Genomic DNA, 12,703 nt, shown 5'->3' with positions numbered 1-12,703 from the left:
CAGACAGAAACAATTGCTTTTCGAAGCTGTTTCCTCGCCCTCCACTCTGCCCGCCCGCCCGCCTGCCCGCCAACCCGCCCTCCCCGAAACACACAGCCATGCACCTGATTCCCCTCGGGTCCCTGCTGCCAGCGGAGTCATTAGTAACCGAGTTGTCTTACTAAACCGAGCCGCCCTCCTCCTCCTCCTCTTCCTCTGGGGGGTGGGGGTGAGGGGGAAGCCGGGGAAGGGACCGCGGACAGCTAGTCTGTCTCGCAGCAGTAGCAGCAGTAGAAATAGCTTTACTTCTCTTTCTCTAGCTCTCCCCTCTTGCGCAAGGGGGTGGGGAAGGGGAGGGATGGGAAGGAATGGAAAGGGAAGGGGGGGGGGAGGACCAAATGGGAAGGACCGCGGAAGGGAAAGGGCTGCGGTACTCACACATCAGGAGAAGATGAGACTCCCCTCCTTTGCGGTGGCCCCGGAGTTTAGCATTTTGGGTGCAAATAGAGAAACCGTTGGGGGGAGCAGCCAGGAGAAGACGCCGCTTCTTGCAGACTGAACGGTTTGCTTGACCGGGGGTTGGGGGACGACGACTGGTGGGTGGATGGTTCGGGTTTGGGGTGATGGTGGGCGGGGAAGGCGTCCTGGGGGTTTGGGGCTCTGGAGGTATAACCCAAAGTCCTGGAGGTGGGCAGGCAGGAGGGGGCGAGGCGAGCGGTGGAGCCGCTGGAAGTTTGGCCACCTGGCGCCCGGCTGGCTGTGCGTGTGCGCTGGGCGCGGGCGGACGGCGGGGTGCTGGGGGGCTGGCGCGGGGCGCCGCGGGCTGCTGACTCCGCCGGGCAGCTGCCGGGGCTGCGGTGGTGGTGGTGGCGGCTCGGCTCCCTTCCCCCGGCTGTTGGCGGCGGCCGTCTGGGCGCCGATCAGTTTGAATTTGAGAGGCTTTTGCAGGCTCCCTCGGACCTAGCTGAGGGTGACGTCACGCCCGGGAATGGGGCTGGGGGGGGTGGGAGGGAGATGGGGTGAGGGGATTGGGGGGGGGGGGGGGGGGGGGTGGCGGCAGCGGTGGCGGTTTGTTCACGCGGCCACGGTGAGACCCGGGGAAGCCCGGTAACGCCGTTCCTCTTCCTTGCAAGTGGCTTGGCAAAGGCGCTCGAGATTCACTCTGTGCGTCGATTTCCCTTGAACTCCTCCACCTCTGAGCAGACGACGCACAACTCCTCGTGTGGGGGTGTCCAGAAAGGAAAATGCGAAAAGCGGAGCCGGCTAGGTTCTCCCCCGCACCTCTCCTCCGGCCCCTCCTCGCCTCTGCTTCTTCCACCCACCAGTCAGCACCTCCACACCAGAGCGGAGGTCTGGGGGGAGTGGCTTGGTCATTCCTAGGATGTCTCCTCCCAGATTCCCAAGGCAGAAGTCAAATGGGGGGGGAGATCCTAGGAATGACGGAGCCACTCCCCCCAGACCTAGGGGGGGGGGGGGGGGGGGGGGGGTGGGGGTGGGGGGGGGGGAGGGGGTGGGGGAAAGAAGGAGAGAGAAAGGGAGAGTAAGAGAGAGAGAGAGAGAGAGAGAGAGAGAGAGAGAACGAGAGAGAACGAACAGAGTTCCAAGGGTTTTTGTTTTATCTACCCAGAGCTGAGTTTCAAAGCTAAAGGCATCCCTTCCAGGGTGGTGGCTGGAGGGTTCCCCCCGCCCCACCGCAGACAGAAAGCTACCTTTGAAAGCCGCAGTTCAGTTTTGGAAGGGGGTCGAGCTGAGGGTGGAAGGAGATGGGGGAGAGTGATTTCCCTAAAGTTTAAGATCCGCCAGAAAATGACGCTTAACCTGATTCTCTTTGTGGGAAAGGAGCAGAATAAGTAGGTGTCAGAAAAAAGTCACTGCCACAGTAGGGAGCAAAGAAAACCTACTGTGTTGTGTTTAGAATTAGGTAGAACCACTTGCTAGGCTAGACTAGGGGGAAGGGGCCAGAACGGAAAAGAAAGGACAATCCATGGGAGTGGGAAGAGGGGCAGAGGGATGGAGGCGAGCCTCTTGGTCCAACTGGACTGGGGGCCCTGGGAATTCAGTTCCCCCTGTTTCAGAATCCTAAGCAAAGGGCCAGACTCGTGCAGGAAGCGCCAGGTCTGGTTTCTGGGCAAAAGGCTTGAATTTTGTGTTGGGGATGAGGAGGGAGAAGGCAGCCAGGCCCTGAGGTGGGCTCAGCTCCAGAAGCCCAGAGAAATGAGCAAGCCGGGGGGGAGGAGAAGCTCGGCTCAAGCTCGCCAGCTTACTTTCCTTTCCCCCCCACCTCATCCCCAATGTTCAGGTTTGCTTCACTGAAGCCAGCACACACTGCAGGAAGGAGCTAATCCCTAGCTCAGGCGGGAGTGGGGCTCATGCATGGCTGGGGGCTGCCCCTGAGCTCAACCTGGCTGTTCTGTGTGGGAAGAGGAAGGCACTGGAAGCCTAGCCCTGGGGAGAGATGAGATAGTCCCAGTGCCTCCTCCCTTCTCTCTCTTTACAACCTTCTGCACTGTCCCGAATTTTCAGGCTTCCTCGTCTCTTCCAGGTTAACCTGGGAGCTAATTTTAATGGTTTAGGCACTAGGGGTGGGGTGGATACCTGTGGCAGTCGAGACAACTAGGAGTGGTTTCTTTTTTGCCTCTTCCCCCTTCCCTTCCTCCTTCCTCTTCTTCCTTTTACACCCCCCCCCACTTTCTTTCTTGCCTAGACCTTAAAGTCCGCCTCCCCCCCCCCCAGCTCAGCACCCACACAATTTGGTACTGATCACGGTTGGGTGCTAAGGAGATTGCTAGGCTCTTTCCGTGGAAGAGGAGGGGTTGGGAACACCCTGAAGGCAGGAGGGTGAGTAGGACAGAGGCTTCGAAGGAGGTGATCTGAGCTGCTCCTCTCTCATTATCTCCGAGCTCAGTTCCAGTCATTCCTTCTCACTGCAGCCACAGAGCTGTTCTAGCCTTGGAAATCAGAGGTCCTGGGGAAGGGGCTGCTAGTCAGATCCCTGGGTACTCCTCTCTACCTGGCCCACTGCAGGGATTTGTGAGCAGAAATAGCCAAGTTCCCTTTAGTAGAAAGTAAACTGGGGGCAGCATGAGGAAGGATGCTTGCCCTAAGTTGTTTGGAGTTTTTTGAGGGGGAAGGCCTGCCGGTGGGGGAGAGAAGGGGAATGTAGGTGACAGTACGAGTTTGTAGATTTGACGGTAGCAGTGTGTATGGACAGCATGCCGTACATATATTGATTTCAGATGGGTGCTTGTGCCAAGTAGGGTGCCAGCACCTGTCTGCAATTATTTAGTCAAATGCAAACATAACAAACCATGAGAGGCCCAAGAATGCACTGGATAGGTGGTCTTGGAGTACAGCAAACTGAGGTTCAAAGACTATGTGTCACTGCCTGTGACACATCCTGGCTGGGAGGCCATAGGCAAGTTAATGGCTTCTCAGTGCTCCTGTTAGAAATTGCAAAAGAGTAAGTGATCTGTACCAGTGGAGGGACTTTTCATATTGGAAGTCCTCCACATTGATGAAATCACATGGCTGAACCAAAATAAATAAGCAAATAAAAAGCATCTTAGAAGAAGTTCCCATTCTAGCACTCTCACTAGATAGAAAAAAATAAGTACTCCTAAATATGTTTTGAATTCAGAGATGAAGCCTGTATACTAACAACACAATGGGAAAGCATGGAGAGGGGAGCAAGCACTACTCTTCCTTTAAAAACAATCACCACCACCACCACCTCCCATTTTCATATGAATAAAATCCTATAAGGCCCCAAGTTCTGTAATGGTTTGTGATAATAATAAGGATAACTGACAGGATCGAGGGAGCTTGGCTTAGTAACCAGAATCTGCCTCTGAGTGGAAAAGAGCTGTGTCTCCAAGAGAATGGGCGAGTGACCCACTCCCTTCTCCTCTCTCCCAGGACCACTGGATCTCTCAGTGTCCCGGCGTATCTAAAACTATGTGAAGCTTCCCAGGAGCTGCCGCCATGTACCCTTACTCCCAGCTCTCCCTACAGGTTCTATAAAATGACAACCAACCAACCAACTGGCAAGCACAGGGGACCCTGAAGTTCACCAAATGCTTTCTGGCTTTAAGTTTGCACTTTGAAACGATCCCTGTTGTACAAATGAGGGAATTTAGGCTGAGATTGAGTAACATGGCCAGGGCCATTTAAGCAATCAAACCAGTGATCACTTATTAAGTGCCTACTATGTGCCAGAAAAAGTCACAAAACTGGGACTTGAACCCAGGTCTTTGCTGACTTATCCACGAGGCAAGCAAGAATGCAATTCCTATGAATGAATGAAAGATTATTTATTAAGCTAAGTTATCTAAGACTTCAAATCTTTTTTTTGCTGAATTGTAATTAACAACTGAACCCTTAATATATATATATATATATATTTTTCAAAAGAGTGAATGTGGGAAGGCCCTGGGGGGCTAGGGTAGAAGGGTCTGGACAAAGAGAAGGACAGATCATGTGAGGACATGGCCATTTGGGATGATAGATTTTATAGGAAGATGTCTTCTCCTGAAGGTTGGTCAGCTCCCCCTGAGATGTATTCAACACTTTTCACAATGTTTTTCTGTTCTGTTCCTGAAGCTGCCACTGCAGTCATACAAGCATTAAGAAAAAAAAAATCTTCAGCATAAAATAAAACCTCTATCTTAAATAAATTTTGTTACTGCTGTTGCTTCTAGGCACCAATTTGAGAAAGAGAGAGAGAGAGAGAGAGAGAGAGAGAGAGAGAGAGAGAGAGAGATTTTTTAAAGGGGAAGGAAAAGGATAAGGAAGGATGAAGTTACTGACCAAGCTGAGGCTGAAATAATAAAAATAATTTATCTGTTAACCAGAACATAGGAGTCCATTGCCTCCATTTTGCTGAGCCCAATAAAAACTAGGATCAGACCACAAAGTTTGGCAGAGACTAAATGAATGCCCAACCAGGTCAGGAGTATATTTCCCTACTCTTAAGTCTTCCAGTCTCTAGAACCCCAAGCAGATTTGGAACTCAATGAAGATGGGGTCCCAGCAGCCTTGTGATCTCCTGAGGCTGGATGGGCCTAGTCAGGGCCACTAGATGCAGTGGCCCTGAAAAGGGGGTCTTAGATCTACAACTGGAAAGGATCTCAGAAGCCATCTAGTCCAACTCTCTCACTTTACAAATGAGTAAACTGAGGCACAGTGAGGTTAAATGACTTGTGTAAGGTTAACACAAATAGTGAGCCTCAGAGATGGGATCTGAATCGAAGTTCTCTGACTGGAAGCAGGGCTTTAGTCACTTGGCCTGTTCCTAAGGCCTCTGCAGAGGGGTGAAGGGTAGATATACATGGCCAGCACTGCAGGGGGTCTGTGGAGATTTCTTGGGGTTCAGGAAGAGTCTTATCCAAGCACATTGGAGGTAGAAGACAGGACTACCTGTCCCAGCCTATGTAGAGAACAGCTTCCTTGCATCCAGCCCAGGTTCCCAGGGAGGGCCATAAGGAAGGATCAGAGGATTTAAAACTGTTATGAGTCCAATTGCCTCAGAGACAGTATGGTAGAATCCATCTATAGCTGGACCTGAAGCCAAGAGAACCTCAGTTAAAATCCTACTTCTGACATTTATTAGCTGTTAGACCCTGGCCAAGTCACTTCTAAGTCTCTGTTGCCATAGCTGCGAAATGGGGACAATACCCACATAGCCTACCTCACAGAGTTGTGAGGCAGCTTCAAAACTATTCAGAAGAGGAAAATAAAGTCTGGAGAACTGCCCAAGGGTACACAGCTAGAAAAAGGCAGAACCAGGATTCAAATTCAGGGCTTTCCCGTTGTACCATTGCCTAGGAAAAGCTCAAAACTATTACTTCTTATAAGAGCTGCTTCCTAGAAAGCAGGTGGGGGTGGCAGAAGGGCCTGGTCCAGGAAGGGGAAACCAGAAAAACAAATGTATGAGTGTGTGTATGTGTGTGTGTGTGTGTGTGTGTGTGTGTGTGTGTGTGTGTGTGACTTACGGTCTGAAAAACCAATAGAGAAGAAAATAATGGGGAGGTGGGGTATGGGCACTGTCCTGGCCCCTCTTATCTTCTCTCTACACTATTTCACTTAATGGTCTCATCACTTCCCATGGATTCAATGATCACCTCTATAAAGATGATTTTCAGATTTATTTGTTCAGCCCTGACCTCAAGTCTCAATTCTCCAAAAGCCCATCTTCAACTGGATATGTCATAGACATCTTAAACTTAACATGTCCAAAGTTGAACTCATTATCTTTTCACCAAAAACCCTCCCTGCTCCAAACTTCCCTGTTACTGTCTAGGTATCACCATCCTCCCAGTCAACCCGACTCAAAAACTGGGAGTTATCCCAGACTCCTCATTCTCTCTCACCCCTCGTGCATCTGATCTATTTTGCCAAAGCTGGTATATATTTGCCTTCAAGACATCTCATGTATGCTCCCCCTTCTCTCTTCTAACACCACCATCATCCTAGTCCAGCACCTTATTTCCCTTCCCACCCCCCACATACACACTATTCCAACTATTCCAAAAGCCTACTGGTTGGTCTCCCTGCCTCATGCCTCTCTCCATTCCAGGCCATCCTCCAATTGTCGGTCAAGTTAACCTTCCTAATGCACAAGTCTGACCATGTCATTGCCCCTCCCCTCCCAATCAACTCCAGTGGCTCCCTATTGCTTCTAGGCTCATATACAAAATCCCAGTTGGATTTTAAATCTCTCCATAACCTGGCCCTTTCTTACCTATTCAGTCTTCTTACACCGTACATCAACAACACGCCCATTCATACCTTTTGATTTAGTGTCCCCGGCCCCTTTGTTCTTACACAAGACAATCATCTCTCAACTGGGATCATTTTCACAGGCTCTTTTTCATGCCTAGAATTCTCTCCTTTCTCACCTCTGCCTCCCAGCTTCTCCTCCTTCATTTAAATACCAGCTAAAGTGTCACCTTCTCTAGAAATTCTCTCTCCCAGTCCTCCTTAATCTCAATGCCTTCCTCTGAGATCATCTCTAATTTTCCCTGTATGTATCTATATCTATAGCCTATTTGTACATAGCTGTTTGCCCGCTGTCTCCTCCCTTAGACTGTGAGCTCCTTCACCATATGAATTGTGTTTTGCCTTTTGTTTGGCATCCCCAGTATTTAGCAGTGCTCAGCACATAGTAGGTACTTAGTCAATGCTACCCGACAGACTGGTGTTGTGTGTGTTAGCACATTGAAATAATTCATGATATGGTGCTAATGAATGATTCATCCATTTCTTTATTTCCCCAATAGTCTGGAGTTTCTTGGGAGCAGGTCCAGGAAACACCAGGACACTGATCACCCAGGGACAGCTAGAGAAAGGCTCAAATGGATAATACTTCACAATTTTACCTAGGTGCTCCAAAAGTGTCTTCCAAAAACCTGGGCACTGGTCTTTTAAAATAAACACTGCAACCTCCCTAGGGGAAAGAGCAGCAGGCCAGGAGTTGGGAGCCATGGGTTAAAGGTCCGGCTCTGCCACCAACATACTGTGTGGCCTTGGTCAACTACCATGCCCTCTCTGGGCCTCAGGTTCCTTCTCTGTAAAATGAGGGTGTTGGATAAGACGTTCCTCCAGGTACTGGTCCAACTCTAATGTTCTATTTTCACCTCTGTGACCTGAGGAAAGAAAAGGCAGAAATAGCAGGTCTCTGATTTTTGATGGAGGCAGTTGGGGTGAAGTGACTGGCCCAGGGACACACAGCAAGTAAGTGTCTGAGGCACAGATTTGAACTCAGGTTCTTCTGATTCTATCTACTGTGCCACCTAGTTGCCCCACCTCCACAACATTTTTGATTCTTTTGTACCAGATCATAGACTAGGACATTTTATTTGTAATCACAAATAGATAAATAAGCCAACTGCCAAGAAGACTAAGATTGCGAGAAGGCAAAGGTCAGGGAAGAAGTCAGAAGGACCCTGCAGATAATTTGCTGGGGACCATATGTCCATATTAGTTTACTTGGATAAGCTGGTTATTATCAGAAAAAAAATCCTGTAGGGAATCATGCCATGATCACTCATTCCTCTATCACACCATAAAGACAATGGATCCTGGGATGTGCCTGAGAGGTCCTCTAGTGAAATGGTCCTTTCGATAAAGGGGGTGGGTAGATGACATCTGGGACCATCACAGTGCCCTCCCTCTCTTTTCTCCTCTTCTTCCTCTTCCCCCACCCCACAATGCTATCATCCTTTTCTTCAAACCTTGAGCTGCAGCTACTCAGTCTACCCCCTCCACCACCTCCTCAGATCTATCCAGAAAGACTACAGGGCCAGGAAAAGACCAGAATCCCACCCTTACCCCAAAACCCAGCTATTCCAAGATGGTAAGGTTAGAAGAGCTTGTAGAAAATAGCATTAATAAATGAGCTGTGGTTTTAGTATTTTTCAATTTGTAAAATGCCTACGCCATCGGAAGGTAAGAACTACAGGGATTCATGTCCCCATTTTGTAGGTGAGAAAACTGAGCCACACAGCAGAGATTATTATCCCTGTCTAGAGAAGAGGACACTCAAGGTCCAAACAACTGGTAAGCTACAGGGAGGAAATGTGGACCCAGGCTTTACTGCCTCCAAGACCAGAACTTTGTCTGCTAAGTAGCAAGAGGATTCCAGTACCCCATCCTTATTTGCATTTTTCTTCTTTTCCTTAGCAACTTTGCTTGGGCTTCCTGGAAGGTGCTTTTATTCCTTCCCTTCTCCATTTCTTCTTCAGGGAAGATTTCTTGTGTTGCAATTCTGCAAATTGAAAAATGTAGAGGAGGGAGTGTCAGGGTTTGGTGGATAAAACATGGAAGGTCATGGATTCTTAGGCTGGGGCAGATGAATTTTTGGACAAAATATTTTGATAGCTATGGTACAATATAACTGCCTTTCTTTGTGATCCTATGTATTTGTTTTTCTTCATTTAAATACTTCATTCTGAGAAAAGCTCCATAGGCTTTGCCAGAGTACCCAGGGGGTCCTGGACACAAGAAAGAAGCAGCCCACATCTGTCTGCATACTGCCTCCACTAGCACCCCTCTCCACATTCCGTTGGTTCTAGAGACACAATTGCCTTCTGATAACTTGGGCAGGGAGTGGGGGGCTTATTTAACGTCCCCAAGTTGTCTCCCTGCATTCTAATCCTGGAGAAGAGCTGGCTCGAATCAAACAATTGCCACCTCCTCCCTCCCCTTCTACTCTTCACAGGAAGATCCCAAGAAACCCAAGCCTGCAAAACAACAAGGTGCATTCTGGGAGGGTTGAGATAGGGGTGACTATTTGCATGCCATTAACTTAGCAAATTGCAAAAACTTGGCTCTTATGGTAATGAATTTGCAATGAAAGCTTTTAGGGCTGTAAAGTTTCCAAGGTTCCTTTCTGTGCATTTCAACTACATCCTCCCCACAACAATGCCTTCTTACTCACCCTTCTCCAGCCCCTCTGCTTCTTGGGCTTTCTTCATGCCCAAAACATTGAGAGCTGTTTTCTAGGTGGCCCACACTGATTTTTCCCCCTATACATTTTGTGAAAGTCATATTTTAAGCACATGCACGAATCTACAAGCAATGAGCATATACGCTCACTCCACTAAGAATACAGAACATGGGAGCAGGGAATGAGGTCTTTGGGGATGCACCATTCATTCTGGTGTATTCTGGCTCAGAAAATACTTGGAATATGCCTGTCATTCAAACAAGCAATTTAAAAATAAAGCTATTCTCACATATTCATGTATATAGGATATTCATAGTTACATGCTTGGGTTTATCATTACTGTTGTTGTTACTATTATTTTAGTCCAGATCTGTGATTTCAGCAGGGTGGAGGAAACCTCAACCTTCCATATAGATCAATAACCCATCTATAATTTCTAGTCGGGGGCTTTGAGAGGCCCAGGGACTTGCACCAGGTCCCACCTCGTGGTGGTTATAGTATGTCAAGGGCAAGTCTTGAACGTAGATCTTTCTAATTCTAAGCCGGTCCACTCCCCCTCTATACTGGGCTGCCTCTCATTTACCACTGCAGGATTTCAAAACAAACTGGCCTTTATTACTCATATGTATCCAGAATGCTTACTTTGCAATGCCTGTGTTTCTAGCAGTTGTATTGGGCAGACTAAGCAGGGAAGGCAGCATTTGGCTTAAGCAAAGCTGCTAGGGAGAAAAAGAGGAATATATAAATAGATGCAGGAGCTTCTTAATTGCCACACCAAACTCTGCCTTCCTTACCTTGCCCAGAATAACTGCCGGGAAGCAAGTGCATTTCTAAATAAATCGTCTGTTTCCTTAATATAAAATACATACCCTGTCATCACACATTGTTTTCTAGAGAGCAAAGCTGTGGACTGGGTCTAGGATCTGCCTCTCTGGAAGCCAGACCCTGTGTTATTGCTAAAAGGGTACATGTTAATGTTGTTATCTCTCTATCTTTAGTTCAATTCTGTTGGCGTCTTTCTGTGTGGCTGTTTAAAGGGTGTTAACAGGAGCTACCAAACAATGCTCAGAGGCCACCTAACAGCTGCAATCTTTGGGGGGCTGTGCTGCAAAAGGCGACATTTTACAGAAGAAGGGAGGCATGCTAGTAGCCACAGGGAACCGGAGAAGACAACTTTTATACAGATTAGATTTATATTCAGTCTTTAATGGAAAAAAAAAATCTCCTCTCTAAAAGAATGAGGATTTCTTTACAGGGGGCTAGGATGAGGGGAAGGAAGTGAGAGGGGGCGACAAACCCAGAAAAGACACTTCCTGTTTCTTTTTCTACTGTTTTCCAGTGTAGTCATAGATGAAATTGACTTGTCTGTTTGGAAAAAAAATAGGGCAAACAGTGATTCCTGCAAATGAAAAATGCTATTTTCCTTTGAACTGGTCTAGACATGTAAAGCATGACATATATAAATTTAAAGCAGTCTTGTAAACAAGTATTAAATATTTACCAGCCCACAGAAAATGTTTAGCAGCCTGCTTTCCCCGTGGAACATTACTGGTAGCAAAAGAAAATAAAATTGTGGTTATTTCCTTTTTGTCAGTATAAATTCTAAAGTAGGTGGGTAGCAATCTCCAAAGGGCCCATGAATACATTAAAAAATGATGAGCAACACAAAAGTGATTGTGCGGATTGTTGCATAGATAATTACAGGAGAAGATTGCCTCAAGTGTGTAAAATATTTAAATGTATTAATTTATTGGAAAGTTGCTTTCTACTGATTTTTTGAAAAGTTCCTGTGTTTGGAACCAATGATCAGATATGGTCAGATAAAAGTATGCTGTAGAGGCAACTTGAGAAAGTGGCTAGAGGGCTGGACCTCGAGTCAGAAAGATGTGGGTTTGAATCCTTCATCTGACACTTACTACCGTGTGAGCTTGGACAAGTCACTTAATGGATCCGAGCCTAAGTTTCTTCTTTTGTAAAATGGGTGAAGTAAGAGCACTCTTACCGAACAGGGTTGTTACAAGTGTCACAGGAGATGATCTACGAAACCATAAAACACTCTTGTTTGATGATTCTCAAGACAATTTTTTTAAACAAGGTCATAGCTGTGGTTTTATTTCTGTGGTGCCCTTTTCCATATCATTGTATAACAAGTGTGAAGTACTTAGAGATATTTGAATAAAAAGTAATTTAAGTAAAATGTATGAGTTATTTTGGAAGTTGGTTTTGTCTGAGAGGCAATACAGCCCGTTGAGTTAGGAAGCCCTGGCGTCAGGTCCTGCCTGGGAAACATACCTGTTTCGTGAGTCTATGTAAGCTCTTCCTAAGACCCCAACACTATGCCAAACTCTTAGTTACTGACAGGTGCAGAGTTGTATCCCTGAAGGGAATGTCCCAACAAGGGAATTTCCTACATTGATAAAATCACAGTTCTGGACTAAGTAGACAAAAACAGTCTTCAAATTTACTTAGTTACTGGTGTAGAATGCAAGGTTCTTGAAGGCACGGATTGATTCCTTCCTTCCTTCCCTCCCTCCTTCCTTCCTTCTTTCCTCTCTCTTTCCCTCCTCCCTAGGGCATAGCACAGTGAACTCCTCACAGGCACTTAGGAAACTCTCACTCCATTGAATGAAAATTAAACATTTCCCCACATCTAACATGCCTCTTTAGGAAGAATTCTGAACATGAGGAGTAATGTAGAAAAAAATATTTTTAGGCAAATAATATGGTATCCGTCCACAAGCCATTGACATTATTAAGCAGACTGACATATAAAATAAATGGCATTTGTCAGGTTTTTCATTCTGCCCCCCTGGTACCTACCTCCCCAAATGGTAGAAACACATTTTACATTTTGGGATGAAATCCTCCATCAGGTCCCAGTACCCAAATAAATATGATTCCAGGATCCTTTCAAATTTACTCTCTTAAGTATATAGTTTCAATATCTCTATGTAGTTCAATATCAAGATAGTTTCAATATCCATAATTACAATATAAGGGGTATTATAGTCACCATTTCTATAAGAATATTATGAGTGTACTTTTGGTGGCTTCTAAGAAGCATGAGTGCCAACTATCAAAACAGTTTCAAAGTTAATCTTTTATGGAAACTTGTACATTTAGAATTCATTATGAGAGGGGAGGGGCAGCATGGCATATGGCATAACGCAGAGAGTGCTGGGACTTAAGAGTCAGTAAGATGTGGGTCAGATACTTGCTAGCTGTGTGACCCTGGGCAAGTCACTTCTCTCCTCTTCTGTACAATGAAGAAAAATAGTA

At 46.7% G+C, this 12,703-nt stretch overlaps 1 protein-coding gene and 1 long non-coding RNA gene across 2 annotated transcripts in view; one reads left to right on the top strand and one right to left on the bottom strand.

The window, feature by feature from the left end:
- SLITRK2 (SLIT and NTRK like family member 2) overlaps window positions 1-748 on the bottom strand; it is an 8,555-nt gene extending 7,807 nt beyond the window's left edge. The window contains 1 exon segment of the mRNA XM_069073987.1: window positions 418-748. The gene's annotated coding sequence lies outside the window, so the exon portion shown is untranslated.
- The window catches only part of LOC138150550 (uncharacterized), a 29,821-nt gene continuing 17,527 nt past the window's right edge, over window positions 410-12,703 (top strand). The window contains exon 1 of the long non-coding RNA XR_011165588.1: window positions 410-541. This is a non-coding gene — a long non-coding RNA (uncharacterized lncRNA). The remainder of the gene's footprint in view (window positions 542-12,703) is intronic.

Source organism: Petaurus breviceps, unplaced genomic scaffold (assembly GCF_028583685.1).
Source record: "Petaurus breviceps papuanus isolate PSGF00001 unplaced genomic scaffold, PetGlider_PUasm1.0 90881, whole genome shotgun sequence".
Classification (NCBI taxonomy): domain Eukaryota; kingdom Metazoa; phylum Chordata; class Mammalia; order Diprotodontia; family Petauridae; genus Petaurus; species Petaurus breviceps.
Note: the sequence above shows the minus strand (reverse complement) of the source record. Positions and strands in the feature narration are given on the sequence as shown.